The sequence below is a fragment of the Hemitrygon akajei genome, chromosome 8, assembly GCF_048418815.1.
Source record: "Hemitrygon akajei chromosome 8, sHemAka1.3, whole genome shotgun sequence".
Taxonomy (NCBI): domain Eukaryota; kingdom Metazoa; phylum Chordata; class Chondrichthyes; order Myliobatiformes; family Dasyatidae; genus Hemitrygon; species Hemitrygon akajei.
In genome coordinates, this window is record NC_133131.1 from 111490907 (window position 1) to 111504157 (window position 13251).

The following is a 13251-nucleotide window of genomic DNA, read 5'->3' on the forward strand; positions in this document are numbered from 1 at the left end:
GAGCAGTCCAGACAGGTATATGTAGTTCACCACACAGGTGGTCTTTAAAAAGTGGTGGTAAGCATTTGAATACAAGTTTTGACCACTTTTGTAGATGTGTATTAAACTTATCTGCACTAATTTCAGGAAACAGGTCAGATTGCCTGGCTGTTTGAAGTGGAGATCTAGGTGTAAATGGCACCAATAAATTGCACGAGTTTAGCCACATAGACACTATGGCCAATAATAACACAAGCATCCCTATTTCCTCAGAAGGCTAAGGAAATTCAGCCTTTCACCAATGACTCTCAACAATTTTTACAAGTGCACCATAGAAAGCATCCTCGCTCAATGCATCACAGCTTGGTATTGTAAGTAAAGAATTGAAGAGTTGTGAACGCAGCTCAGTCTATCATGAAAACCAGCCTCCTCTTCATTGACAGTTGACACTTCCTGTTGCTTCAGAAAAGCAGCCAACATAACAAAATACCCTTCACACCTCTGACATTTTTGCTTCTCTTTATCTGCAGCAAGCTAGAGATTCAAAAGCTTACGACTGTGTACTATCAAGCTCAAGAACAGCTTCTATCCCATTATAAGACTCTTGAATGGCACTCTTGCACAATAAAGATGAGCTCTTGACCTCTCAATCTACCTCGTCATGGTTCTTGCACCTTACTCGTCTCCCTGCTTTGCACTTTCTCTATAACAGTAAATATAAGACTATATTCTACATTGTTATTATTGTCTTTCTGTCCTACTTCAGTGAACATATTGGCATGGCCTGATGTATGCAGACAAAAGCTTTTACTGTTTCTTTGTACATGTGTCAATAATAAGCTGATTACCAGAGACCAGATAATGTGTTGAGGATTATAGGGAGGATAAGCAAGACTTAGTGCATGCCCATAGTTCTCAATAAATTATATTTTAAAATAATTTTGAGGCAAACCCAAATGAACAATACCAATCATTGGCTTCTGATCGATCTTTTGGACACTTACAAAGACTGACAGAGATGGGATTTATTAGGATCTGGCTCAAAACTCTACTGATAGAATAGAATGTTCTATGTCCTAATCACACAGCTTTAAATACAATTATATCATTCATATATAGTGGTATGCACGGCTTTATTCGCAGTTCCTTATATTGAAGGAACATCTTCATTTGAGATGTTTTGATATAGAATTTTTGCAATTTAATTTCCATACAAGCAACTGATTCAGCTTTGATTTGCAGTCCTTGAATCAAGTTACAGTACTTGTCTATTTCAACAGTAATATTTAATTCCCAGCAAGATTATCTTGCAATATTATAAAAATCCAAAGGGTATTTCTCTTAGGATTGTGACCTTAAACAGAATTAGATGAGCTCCAATGAAGACTTTTTTTTTGATCTGTGAGGAGACTTGCTTATGAATACTGCAATCTGAGGCTCCTTAAGGAGTGTGCATTGTGTCTCTATAAAAGTAGCAAGGACTTTTAATGAAGTGAAATAAAAGAAAAAGACTGTTTTATATGGTATTCATTTTCAAGAAATAGATTAATATATACTTACATTATACTAATGTTTGTATTTCTTTCATATTCAAAATTCATCCATCTTAAGATGAATTTATTGTTGTCATATTCATTCTTCTATTTGTCAAGCATATATTTATTCTTGATGACGTTCTTGATTACAAAAGGATGAAGACTAGAATTGATCTATTGGACTGAATGGACAGTGATATAATTTCTAAGTAAAGGACACCATTTGAAGTTTGTATTTTGATAGCATCCTGCTCTACCTCACCAATTTCTCTTCTAACTTCTCCACTATATTATATTATACAATTTGTTTCATACTATGTCTTAATTGTCCAAACAACACAATTTCCAAACTATCCATTCTCTTTCTTGGTCATTACCTTGACCTTCACCAATTCTGGAATGGTTTTGAGGTAAGTCACTTCAGCTATAGAGCTAGACTGAAAGCTAGGAATTTTCTCCTTAAGATCAAGCTAAGCTGAAAGAAGATAAAGGGTCATTTACTGGATCATAACTGGTTTAGATAGGGTTAATAAAGAAGACATTAATGAAATCATTTGAACATTGTTTTAGAGATTGATTGTTATGATTAATTATAAAGATTCTCAAGAAAGCATTGCATAAATGTAATGGCTGCTATCTTTATTATGCACAAGCTCAGAACTGGCTACAGTCTGAAAAAGGAAATATACAAAGTACTCAAAGTTACAACTGAACAAGCCAAGGCAAAGGGAACACAGATTATAAATGGCAGACACAAGAACTTTGAGTGTGGAGACAAAGTATATGGAGGGAAGTGTAGAAATTGTGAGGAACAGCTATTTTATGTCAAGAGTAGTTATAGACCGGAATCCAATGCCTGTAAAGTGATGTTGGCGAGTTAATTAAGTCCTTTAAAAAAGATCTTAAAGAAGAAATGAGGAGAAATAATTTGAAAGCTATGAGGAAAGATGAGGAAATGGAGATCACAGCATTCATAGAATTCATAATGTATGGAAAGAGGCCATTTGACCCTCTGAATCCACTTTCACTATCAAGCACACATTTCCCACTGATTCCATTTTATTCCTCCCACATTCCCTTCAAATCACTCGAGATTCTACCACCTACTTACATTGGGAGTAACTTACAGTGGCTAACGAACCAACCAATCCATGTATCTTTATGACATGGGAAGAAATTGGTGCGCTCAGAGGTAACCCATACAATCACAGGGAAAACATGCACATTCCACATAGACAGGACTGAATGCACATCACAGGAGTTGTGAGGCAGCTGTGCTTATGCCGACTATACTGAAGAGGCATGAAGCCAACAAAGAGTCAATAAGCTGGGGGTTCTACTGTAGCATGGTCTGTTTCTGTGGTTCTGTACAAGCTTGCTCACCTGTTCGACCCTGTTCAGAGGTTTAACCTATTAGTCTGTCTGTCATGAAAATAACTTTTCTCCCGGCTTTATAATGTTGCCAACTCATTTCATCTGTTGCTGGGCCCTCATATATTCAGTTGTTGCCTCAGTATGTGATTATTCAAAAGTTCTCTTGGTTTGCCTGTTATCTTCCACAGTTCATTAGCTGAACCAAACTTCCAACATCATTTCTAATTCACCGATTAATCCGTTGTGTGTTGACCTGACAAGAGAATCAAGTAACATTACTTAAGCTCTTAGCTTCAAATTGTTAAAAGAAATGTCCAAGGTTTCTAATCATGACAGTGTAATTGTACTATTTGATAGAGCAATTTGCTCTGCTCTCTTTGGGGTAATTGATTTGACTTTCTGTGACTCATGATTGCAACTGCTAAATACTGGAAAGTAAGTAGAATTAAGGAAAATTACTCATTACTTCCATTGTGAAATCTGCAAACAAACTGCAAAAGTTCTACCCTGAAAATTACTCTGGAGGCCAACACTAACTACCTACAGAGGACTCACAAAGGAATATGTGAGCAGCGGTCACTTGGAAATCCGAAGTGTGAGAAGGCATGGCTCACTCAGGTTTACTGAGTACATAGAGCATTGACTCATGACAGTTTGGTGATTTTGAGCAGTGACTAATCAGCAATCACAATTGATTGGCAAAAATAAATTAAGACAGGGGCAAGCAAAATGGCCATTGTTGGAGTGACGATCGTTGGGGTGGACAGTGTTAGAATGAGGATTTTGAGGCCCAAGCTCTGCCTGGCTTCAGTGAGAGAGGCTGGAGTAAGAGAAAGCAAAAAGCTGTAGGTAGATTTTTTTTCCTATATTAATTATTTTTTCCTTCTTTATATTTGGTTAATTAGAACAGGCAGGATAGTTGAATACTCATCTCGCGGGATGTGGGAAGGCAGGGAGATTTCCAGTGTCTCTGACAACTACACCTGCGAGAAGTGCATCCCACTGCAGATTCTAACACTTGGCATTCAGGAGTTGGAGCTGGGACTGGATGAACTGCGGATCATTCGGGAGGCTGAGGGGGTGATAGGTAGGACTTATGGAAAGGTTGTTACAACCAAGGCTCAGGACACAGGAGACTGTGTGACAGTCAGGAAGGGGAAAGGGGTTATACAGCCAGTGCAGAGAACCCCTGTGGCCATCCCCCTCAACAATAGGTACACCATTTTGGAAAGTCACAGTGGCCAAGAAATAAGAAAATTATACTGTGTAACATATGGCTGAGGATTTGGTGAAGGAGGGAACGCATCAGAATTTTGAATCATTGGGGGCTCTTCCAGGGAAGTTGGGACCTGCACAGAAGAAAATCACATGAACTGGAGGGTGACAACTATCCTTGCGAGAAGGTTTCCTAATGCTGGATGGGGGGTTTTAAACTAGAGTTTGCAGGGAGATGGGAACCGAAGTGCAAGAACACAAAGTGGAGAGGTTGTGGTGACAGATATTGTTATCACCTCAGGCAAAGACAGGAATCAAAATGTTGAGCATGGTATGACTAATGCCCTCAGCTGTGTAGATTTCAATGGGAGAATTATTGTAGGAAAGCCAGATGAGCTCCAGGCATGGATCAAGACATGGAATTATTATATTGTAGCCATTAGGGAGACTTGGTTACAGGAGGGGCAGGACAGGCAGCTCAATATTCTGGCATTCCTTTGTTTTAGGTGCAAGAAAGCAGGAGGAATTAAAGGAGGAGGGGTGGCATTACTAGTCAGGGAAAATGACACAGCAGTGCTTAATCAGAATGGAGAAGGTTTACAGAAATCAGAAGGTTTACAGACTAACATTTCTATTTATCCCTATTGAATTCCTATTTTTAAATATTATGGTTAGTTTCAGTTTTATGTTACTATGTCTACAAATTCAAATTCAACACTCAAAATTATATTTTTACAGCTTAAAACCCTTCACGACAAATCTCCAAATCACAGCTTTTAAACAAAATAAATCTCATTCAGTCCCTTAACAAAGTTCTTGCAAAATAATCAGTTCTTCCAGAAAAATCACATTTAGATCCTTCGAATGAGAAATAACCTCATAAATCCAATCATATTAAATCCTCTACCTCTTGAAACATTTTGTTCCTGCGCTGGTTCGTCGATCTTGAGTGGTTTGCCATTTTGTTTCTTGGTTCATTGGATGAAGTGGTGGGCCATCCATGGAAAATCAGTTCACAGTATTTACACACAAAAAAATTGACCTCTATACAACAGGATTACAGTCTGTAAGTTCTTATACGCATTTTATTTTCTATTTCAAAATAACACAATACCATTTCCAAACATATCTCAATTACAACACTACTAAACGTATTTCAAAGGTCAAATTTAATGTCATAGAAATGTATACAATATACATCCTGAAATGCTTTTTCTTCACAAACATCCACGAAAACAGAAGTGGCCCAAAGAATGAACGACGGTTAAACGTGAGAACCCCGAAGTCCCCCCCCAGACCCCCCTCCTGCAAGTAAGCGGCAGCAAGCAATGATCCCCCTTCCACCCCACCAGCAAAAAAAAGCGTGCATCAGTACCATCACCGAGCTAAGCAATAGCAAAGACACAGACCAAACTTACCCAAAATGCTTCGCATTTCATCTGACATTTGACAAACCACTGCTTCTCTCTCTCACTGCCAAGGGAGAGGGAGTTGTCCCCCATTTTCACAGAGAGCAGGAGACATAGCAACAACCTGCTGGTTTACGATGTTAAAAGTCAGTTTCATCGCTTTTTTCAAGCTCTGTGTCTGAAGATCGCAAAGACCTCGGGTCTTCGGGCCCACAGCGAAAGATTTTCTGGCCTCCCCGACAACACACAAGTCTCCTGCCATGACACGGACCCTCGATCCACCCGCCTCCAGAACCCCGAGATCTTAGGCTTCTGAAGATGATTGAGACTCTCAGGCCAAACCCTTGGCATGTCGAATAATTACCAGTCATGGAACTCCAAGAATGGGTCCCATTCCCACAAAGAACCAAAGCCTGCATGTAACTCCAGGTCAGGGTCTTCAAAAGAACCCTGAAAGGGAAAAATAAAGATATTAAAGGTGGAAATAGAGCTGCTTCCGAAGATGCAAGCAAAGGAGTCACCATTAGGCGCCATTAATCCTCCTAAGCTCTGCCTGTGGAGGGATGAAAACGAGGGTTACCGAATTTTTAAAAAATGAAAATAAGAGCTATGCGTGAATGAGCAGTGGCTGACACTTTGCATCCAGTAATCACACTGCCATTAGTTTCAACGTAAATGTGGATAAAGGTAGATGTGGTCTGTAGGTTGGGATTCTAAACTGGAGAAAGACCAACTTTGATAGTATCAGAAAGGATTTGGCAAGAGTAGATTAGGACAGGCTGTTTTTCCAGCAAAGGTGTACGTGGTAAGTGGAAGACGTTCAAAAGACAAATTTTGAGAGTACAGAACTTGTATGTGCCTGCCAGAATAAAAGGTAAAGATAACAGGTTTAGGGAACCTTGGTTTTCAAGAGAAGTTGAGGCCATGGTTAAGCAAAAAAGGAGGTACATTGCAGATTCTTGTGCTGGGCTCACAGTTGTTTGTCATCTATATTAATGATCTGGACGATAACGCGGTTAACTTGATCAGCAAGTATGACACCAATACTGGGGAGTAGTGGACAGCAAGGAGAACTATCAGAGCTTCAGCAGGATCTAGACCAGCTGTGAACGTAGGCTGAAGAATGGCAGCAGATGAAATTTAGAGCAGACAAGTATGAGGAGTGGCACTTTGGTAGGAGCAGCCAGGGTGGGTCTGACCAGTGAATAGTAGGGCTGAATGGAGTTCTGTAGAATGAAGGGATCTGGCATGCAGGTCCATAATGCATTGAAAGGGATATCACAGGTAGACAGGGTCGTAAAGAGAACTTTTGGCACATTGGCCTTCATAAATCAAAGTATTGAGTATCACCTCTGCCACCACATTGAGCTCTCTTTGCAACACCTCCATTTCTGAGCCCACTTCTTTGGGAATGATTCCACACCCCACACGGATGACCCTTTCTCCATCTTCAACCCACCTCATTTTCCTGGACACCCCTCTCTGGTTCTCTGGTTACTCTGGATCTTTTCATCTCAACTTGCATACGAATCATCAAATTCTCTCCTCCTTGAATCTTCCCCTCTCTGAATGCACTGCTCTCCACCCTCTCCATGCCAATCTCAACCTTACTATCAAACCCACAGACAAACGGGATGCTTTGTGGCACACTGTTCTCCACTCTGGACCAGCAGAAAACCAACTCCAGCTCCATCACTGACCTCATCAGCTCTGGAGAACTCCCATCCACTGCCACTAAACTCATAGTTCCCTTGCCCTGCAATGCTTGCTTCTATCTCCTACCCAAGCCTGACCATTCAGGTAGGCCTATTGTCTCTGCCTGCTCCTGCCCCACTGAACCCATGTCCTCATACTTCAATTCCATTCTATCCCCCTTGGTTCAGTCCCTCACCACCTACATTCACAACACTTCTCATGCCCTTGATCTCCTCAGTAACTTTTAATTCTCTGGTCCTGATCACTCCTTTTCACCATGGATGCTCTAGTCTTATGTACTTCTATCTCCCATCAAGAAGGCCTCAAAGCTCTCCACTTGTTTCTTGACAACAGAACCAACCAATTCCCCTCCACCACCACCTCCCTTCATCTAGCAGAACTGGTCCTTGACCTCAACAATCGTTCCTTCAGCTCTTCCTACTTTCTCCAATCTCAATCTTTTATAAGCCTACTGATTCCCACAGCTATCTTGAGTATGCTTCTTCCTACTCTGTCTCCTGTAAAAATTCTATTCCCTATTCTCAGTTTTTTCGCCTCTGCCTCATCTGTTCTCAGGATTTGGCTTTCTGTTCCCTCTTCGAACACCGGGGTTTCCCTCCCTCCATTACTGATGCTGCCCTCAGCAGCATTCTCTCCATTTCCTGAACATCCATGCTCACCCCATCTTCCTGTCACTTTAACATTGATAGAGCTCCTCCTTCCTTCCCTATGAGCCTCTGCATCTAACATATCATCCTCCATAACTTCCACCATCTCCAAAGAGATCCCACCACTAAACATAACATTATGCCCTCCCTTTCTGATTCCCCAGGAATTGTTTTGTCCATGATTCCCTTGTCCATTCATCCCTCATCACTAGCCTCCTTCTTGGCACTTACACCTGTAGCGGCCTAGGTGCTACACCTGTCCATACATCTTCCCTGTCACCTCCATTCAGGACCCGAAACAGTCCTTTCAGGTGAGACAACACTTCACCTGTGAATCTTCTGGGGTCAGGTATTGTGTCCAGTGCACCTGATGTGACTTTCTCAACATTGCTGAGACCCATCATAACTTGGAGAACCACTTCCACGAGCATGTCTGCTCTATCCACCACAAGCAAAACTTCACAGTGGCCAAACAATTCAATTCCAATTCCCATTGCTGCTCCAACATGTTGGGCCATAGCATCCTTTTATGCCAAGATGACACTACCTTCAGGATGGAGGAGCAACACCTTATATTTCATCTGGGTGGCTTCCAACCTGTAGCATAAATACCAATTTCTCCTGGTTAAAAAAAAAACTCCCACCCCCCTGTTAAAAACTCCAAACTTTTACCTCTTCTCACCTGCCTATCACTTCCCCAGAGTCCCATCCTCCTTCCCTTTCTCCTTCAGTCCACTCTCTTCTCATATCAGATTCCTTCTTCTCCAGCCCTTTATCTTTCCCACCCAACTGGCTTCACCTAACACCTTCCAGCTAGCCTCTTTCCGCTCTCCCCACCATTTTATTCTGCTGCCTTCCTCCTTCCTTCTTGGTCCTGAAGAAGTATCTTGGTCTGAATCTATTCATTTCCATAGATGCTGCCTGACCTGCTGAGTTCCTCAAGCATTTTATTTGTGTTTTGTTTGGGTTTCCAGCATCTGCAGACTTTCTCATGTTTATTCAGTACAGGAGATGAGATGTTATGTTGAAGTTGTACAATTCATTGGTGAAACCTAATTTGGAGTACTGTATGCAATTTTGGTCACCTACCTGCAGGAAAGATTAAGTAAGGCTGAAAGAGTATAGAAAAAATTTATGAAGATGTTGTGAGAACTGAAGAGACTGTATAGGTTAGGACTTTATACCTTGGAACACAGAAGATTGAGGGGAGATTTGATAGAGGTATACAAAATTATGAGGTGTTTAGATAGGGTAAATGCAAGCCGGATGTTTCCACCAAGGTAGGGTGGGACTACAAGTGGGTTAAGAGAGAAAGGTAAAAAGTCTAAGGGGAACATGAGGGAAAATTTCTTTACTTAGAGGGTCATAAGCGTGTGGAACAAGCTGCCAGCACAAATGGTGGATGCAAGCTTGATTTCTAAGTTTAAGAGAAGTTTGGATAGGTAGGTGGATGGGAGTGGGCAGTTTAAATGGTTCAGCATGGACTGGATGGGCTGAAGGGCCTGTTTCTGTGCTCTGCTTTTCTATGACTCAATAACAAAGCTGACACACTTATTTATAAATACAAAAGTGTAACGTTGCTTTGCCTTTGTAGATTACATAACAAATGTAATAAGTGGTATTCCATCTTATCAGGCTAGATATGTTGGAAATTATTAACAAATGTTGAATATTAGGTGGTGTAATGAAGCCAAACAGATTTACTGCAATGATATCTATTCAGAATAGTGCAAATCCATATTTCCCTTGGGTGCTATAGCATGCTAATTCGAGCCTCCCTAATGTATTGATTTTAACTGAATGCAGTTAACACCTATTCATACTTCAGTGAGAAAGTGAAGATATCATAAAAATGTGCTTTGCACATTTTCACTTCAGAATGTAGCTTCATCTTTAAATTTGTATGTAATTTATTTTATATGATGAGTCCTCTGTTGAAATGATAGACTTTTCCTCGTTATACTCTCTGCGGCCCCTTTATTATTCTTGCTAATACCATCTATAAATTTGCTGATGAAACAACCATTGTTGGAAGAATCTCAGATAGAGACGAGAGGGCGTACAGGAACGAGATATGTCACCTAGTGCAGTGGTGTTACAGCAACAACCTTGCACTCAATGAGCTGATTGTGGAATTCAGGAGGGGTAAGACAAAGGAACACATACCAATCCTCATAGAGGGATCAGAAGTGGAGAGAGTGAACAGTTTCAAGTTTCTGGGTGTCAAGATCTCTGAGGACTTAACCTGATCCCAAGATATCGATGTAATTATAAAGAAGGCAAGACAGTGACTACTTCATTAGGAGTTTGAAGAGATTTGGTATGTCAACAAATACACTCAAAAACTTCTATAGATGTACCTTGGAAGCATTCTGACAGGCTGCACCTCTGTCTGGTATGGGGGTGATGCTACTGCATAGGACCAAAAGGAGCTGCAGAGGGTTGTAAATTTAGTCGGCTCCATCTTGGGTACTAGCCTACAAAGTACCCAAGACATCTCTGGGGAGCAGTGTCTCATCAAGACAGGGTCTATTATTAAAGACCTCCAACACCCAAGGCATGCCCCTTTCTCACTGTTACCATCAGGCAGGAGGTACAGAAGCCTGAAGACACACACTCAGTGATTCAGGAACAGCTTCTTCCCCTCTGCCATCTGATACCTCAATGGACATTGAACCTGTGAACACTACCTCACTTTTTTAATATATACTATTTCTGTGTTTTGCATGATTTTTAATCTATTCAATAAACTTATACTGTAATTGTTTTACTTATTTATTATTTTTTCTTCTATATTATGTATTGCATTGAACTGCTGCTGCTGTTAATAAATTTCATGACACATGTGGTGATAATAAACCTGATTCTGATTCTGAAATATCTAATCAGCCAATCATATGGCAGCAACTCAACACATAAAGACATCCAGACATGATTGAGAAGTTCAGTTGTTGTTCAGAACAAACTTCAGAACGTGATCTAAGTGACTTTGGTGACTGTGGGATAATTGTTTGTTCCAAACCAGGTGGTTTGGATATCTTGAAAATGCTGATCTCCTGGGATGTTTACACACAATAGTCTCCAGAACTTACAGAAAATGGTGTGGAAAAACAAAAAAAAAAACAACATCCAGTGAGCAGCTGTTCTTTGGGAAAAACTATCTTATTAATGAGAGAAGTTAGAGGACATTGGCCAGACTGGTTCAAGCTGACAGGAGTGCAACAGTAACTCAAATAGCCACACTTTACAACAGTGATGTGTGAAAGAGCATCCCTGAATGCACCACACATCAAACCTTGAAGCGGATGGGCTACAGCAGCAGAAAACCACAACCATATTGTCACTTTGTTAAGTGCAGAGGTACCTAATAAAGTGGCCACTTAGCGGAGATTAATGTTTTGGAAGCAAATATATGTGTCATGATTAGTAAGCATGCAGATGATGTCAAAAATGGTGGTGTAGTGGTGAAGTTCCAGGTGTCAGGGGTCATGTGAAGGTGTCAGGAAGTATGTGAACTTGCCATATCTAGAGAAAAGGTTCTTGGAAAACTGAAAGGTCTAAAAGTAGATAAATCACCTAGATCAGATGGTGTACACTACAGGGTTCTGAAAGAGGTGGCTAAAGAGATTTTGGAGGCAATAGTAATGATCTTTCAAGAATCATTAGTTTCTGGAATGGTTCCAGAAGACTAGAAAATTGCAAATGTTACCCCACTCTTCAAGAAGGAAGAGAGGTAGGAGAAAGGAAACTCTAGTGTTACGTATTCAGGCAACAATAAATATAGATGAGCTAGGCAAGGGTTTAACAACAAATAACATGTTTATTAAACACTGAAACAAACCCCCTCAAAAGTAAACAAACCCAAACGTAAATGGAACTCAGCTGCTGGGCAGCTGCTCAAACAGTTCTTAATAGCTTTGCAGTCCCAAACAGTCTTTAAAGCGGTATTGAAAAAAAAACAGTTCTTTAAAACGGTATGCCAAAAGAAAACAGTTCTTTAGAGCGATATGCCGGAAGTTCAAAAGCTCACAGTACTTTTAAAAGGAGAGACTTTTTAAAGCGATGTAAATTCTCTTCCACGTCGATGTCCTTCGATTCCCCGGCGTCGAACTTTCCCACGAAGAATTTTATAAAATATAACGGCTTAAAGGTACTGACCTTTCTTCCATACTATTCTCAATCCTTTCTGGTCAACCCAGGGATTAACAGCGAGAATAGTCAACGAAATCCTTCCGAATGAGGATCAAACAAGGTCGAACTTTTCCACCTTCGAAAATCGGTTCTCCTCGATTTTTACCTTCCAAACTTTTCTTCACTCTCCACGGCAAAGAAACCGTTGGCAATGACCTTTTAAACTTTAGGCATTATATAGAACTTCATTTTTAACTAAACTGCGTCATCACATTAAATCACGCAGTGACATGAAGTCATCTTGGCAAATTCCGCTACGAACTGCCCCACCTGACAGGGTGGGTCTTCCTTTTATACCCTGTAGAAAAAACCTGTCACATGACCTCTACTGGCGGGAAAATGACATCACTCCACCATCACAAGACCATTACCTCATGTCCAGTATAACTTCAACCCCAGTCACGTGACAAGGGTACCACTGTCACGTGTCACGGGTACGTAACACTAGGCTAGCTAGTCGACTGGTGTTCCGAAGGGGTCTGTGTTGGGAATGATTCTTTTTACGTTACATGTTAATGATTTGTTGATGGAATTGATGGCTTTTTTGCAAAATTTGCAGAGGATATGAAGATAGGTGGAGGGGCAGGTAGTTTTGAGGAAGTAGAAAGGCTGCAGAGGACTTAGATTAGGAGAATAGGAAAAGTAATGGCAGATGGAATAGAGTGTTGGCAAGTGTATGGTCATGCACTTTGGTAGAAAAATGAAAGGTTAGACTTTTCTAAATGGAAAGAAAATACAAAAAAACTGAGGTGCAAAGGGACTTGGGAGACCTTGTGCAGGATTCCCTAAAGGTTAATTTGCAGGTTTCATCTGTGATGAAGAAGGCAAATGCAATGTTAGCATTCATTTTAAGAGGACCAGAATATAAAAGCAAGTATGTAATGTTGAGACTTTATAAAGCACTGGTGAGGCCTCACTTGGAGTATTGTGAGCAGGTTTGGGCCCCGTATCTTAGAAAGAATGTGCTGAAACTGGAGAGGAATCAAAGGAGATACATGCAAATAATTCCAGAATTGAATGGCTTATCATATGAAGACCGTTTGATGGCTCTGGGCCTGTATTCTCTGGAATTCAGAAGAATACGGGGTGACCTCATTGAAAACTATTGAATGGTGAAAGGACATGATAGAGTGGATGTGGAGAGGATGTGTCAAGTCAAGTCAAGTCACTTTTTATTGTCATTTC